A 2,908-nucleotide genomic window follows, 5' to 3' on the forward strand; every position below is an offset into this window, starting at 1 on the left:
AAGATGGCGGAGAGTCAGATTTTCCCTCTGAAGCATGTGACTGCTCTTCTGCCGTAACTATGGCAGGCACTGTAACCGACTCTACGTGCACTCCTCGCTGGGTGTCCTGAGTATTATCTGGGGAAGTGTATGGTTCCATTGTGAGTAATGGAATTGTGCTTGACTCAGTACAAGATGCCATGGCCCGATGGCGAATTTCAATAGATGCATCCTGTTGAGAGAATGCCTCTAGTAACTGTTCATTGGCCATTTCAAAGTCCATGTCCTGTTGGGAGGACAAGGATGGGCTTTCAGATGCCTCAGAATAGGTTTTTCTTTTCTTAGGAGGAGGCAGAGCTGAGGGTTTACTCATATTTAACATTGTACTACTTCCTAGTAATCTTCTGGGTAACATTTTAGACAGTGGGGGAGAGGGTGAGATAGAATGAGACTCTGTGTTTGGCTCTATGACCTGGGATTGAAGCTGTGGTTCTACAACTTCATGGTCAGCCCTATCAACCACTGAGGGTCTGTTAACAGAAGTAGGAAGAGAGTGAGAGTGAGAGTGAGGAGTTACTACCTGTAATGGAAGAGCCTGGGTGGCTTGAACCACTGGAGGTTGAGGTTGCTGTTCATGGCCGGGAAGATTAAAAATAGGCAAGGGAATATAATTGGCCATGAAAGCAGATACAAGTACTGGTACTTGCATAAATTTGAAGGTTGTGTCTTGGCGAGTGTAAATCTTTTTGCTAACTGGTGGGGGTTCGGTTACAGCAGAGTTAGCAAAAAGTGCTTTGTGTTCAGGGGTGAGTAGATGATCTGCTATGAGCATAAGAAAACGAGCATAGTAACATGATACCCTACAATTTGTAGAATGATCACGTAAAGCAGAAGTTAGACGTCTCAAGAGAATGGGAAAAAGTAGTTTGCCAAAATTGATCCTTTGATTGAAAACAACCGCAAGACCAATATACTGCAGGGTGGAAGTAATGTTATGAAAATTAGATTTTGTGCAGTTGGCAAACACTTTGGAAAGTGTATCGAAGAATATATCCCATTCAGACACCAAATTTGATTTAGAAAGTTTGGTTAAATTGATCACCCCCTGATAGTGAATAGCATTGAAAAAATTTGTGATATCATTTTCAGAGGGTAAATTACAGAAATTGTCTAGTGGAAAATTTAACGCACGATTGACGACTGTTTCATCAACTACATACTGTGTGTTTGCGATGGTGAATGAAAAAGATTTTGAATCATCGGCCACAGTAGAAGTTGTGCAAATCAGTCTAAGTAGATCGACGTTTAAAATCACATTTGATTTAATAGCAGAGCTAACAATCGAATGATCATTTAAAAATCTAATCCAAGGCTTAAATTTTTCCACATCACATTTTTCCGGATTGAAATAACCAACTTGATTATGCGCGACAATTTGGAAATGGAGAGCCATTTTTTTATAAAATAATAATAAGACACAAGCTTTTCAGAATTTTAAGAATAATATTAAGAAAATTCGAATTAATTAAATTAATTTAATAATTCGAATTAAATTAATTATAATCGAAAAATTTAGACAGAAATGTATCTCGTTAAAATTCTTAAATCACTAACACAGTTTTGACACACCAAAAGACACAAATAAGAAATTAAAATTAAAATGGAATTTGAAGGGGCAAATTGATTTTAATTTGATTTTTGCGTTTTTTATAATAACTTTTATTTTTCAGAAAATTCAACAGCACTTTTTTATGTATATACTTATATGTATATATCACAAAGTGATGATTTAGTGTGCTGAGTAAAAACTCGAGCAAGGAAATAGCAGGTTTTTGGTTTGGTTCTTGTTCGAGGAGAGAGAAGAGAGAAAAAAAAAAAAAAAAAAGAGTGAAAAACTGTTCAAAATTCTTGAAAATGAACTGTTATGATGAAAATGATTTAACACAACACAGCAAAAGCCTTATATAACAGCTGGTATGACAATCCGGGATTGTCATACCGATTGTCATACCAGGCAAAAGAAGGAAAATAAAACAAATACAAATAAAAATAAATAACTGAATGAGTATTAACATTATAACTGGTATGACAATCTGATAGTCATACCGATTGTCATACCAGTACAAAATAAAACAATATAATTCTGATATTAATTTTATTACTGGCATGACAATCAATAGTCATACCGATTGTCTTGCCAGTTATAAAATTAATCTGATTTTAAAATAAGCAGTCATTATTTACTAAAATGACTTTCAGCAAGACAATTTCAATTGTCTTGCCGATTGTCTTTCTAGAATAAGATAAAATAAGCATAACAGATTTATATTTTCATGTTTACTGAAATGATTTTCAGCAAGACAATTTTAATTGTCTTGCCGATTGTCTTTGCAGTAGAAAAACAAAATGAATATGTACAGACAACTATTAATGTACTGAAACTTCATTTCAAAATAGTAAAACTGAAATAAAAACTTATAATTTTTACAGAAAATAAAGACAATATTTCAGAATTAATTATTTTTATTCCAAAAATAGATTTCTGTTGAATTTTAGCAAATAAAATTCATAGAAAAATATTTTTAGAGGAAATAAAATAATCTGAGATATTTTTAAATTAACAAGTAGAGTAAATAACATAGATAAGATAATGTATATTCATAGAAATAAGCAAGAGATATGATAAAATGATAAAATAAATTTGCAAATGAATTTTTCATTCATGAAAAATTCATTTGTAAATTCATTCAAGAACAGATTCCAGATATTAATTAAATTAATCACTAAAACTATTTAACATGCCCAATTTACCAACTAATCTGGTAAATGTGGATTCGTCAAGTGGTTTAGTGAAAATATCTGCTATTTGTTCTTCTGTTGGAACAAAAAATAGTTCAACAGTACCATTCATGACGTGCTCTCTAATAAA

Source organism: Apium graveolens, chromosome 4 (assembly GCF_009905375.1).
Source record: "Apium graveolens cultivar Ventura chromosome 4, ASM990537v1, whole genome shotgun sequence".
Classification (NCBI taxonomy): domain Eukaryota; kingdom Viridiplantae; phylum Streptophyta; class Magnoliopsida; order Apiales; family Apiaceae; genus Apium; species Apium graveolens.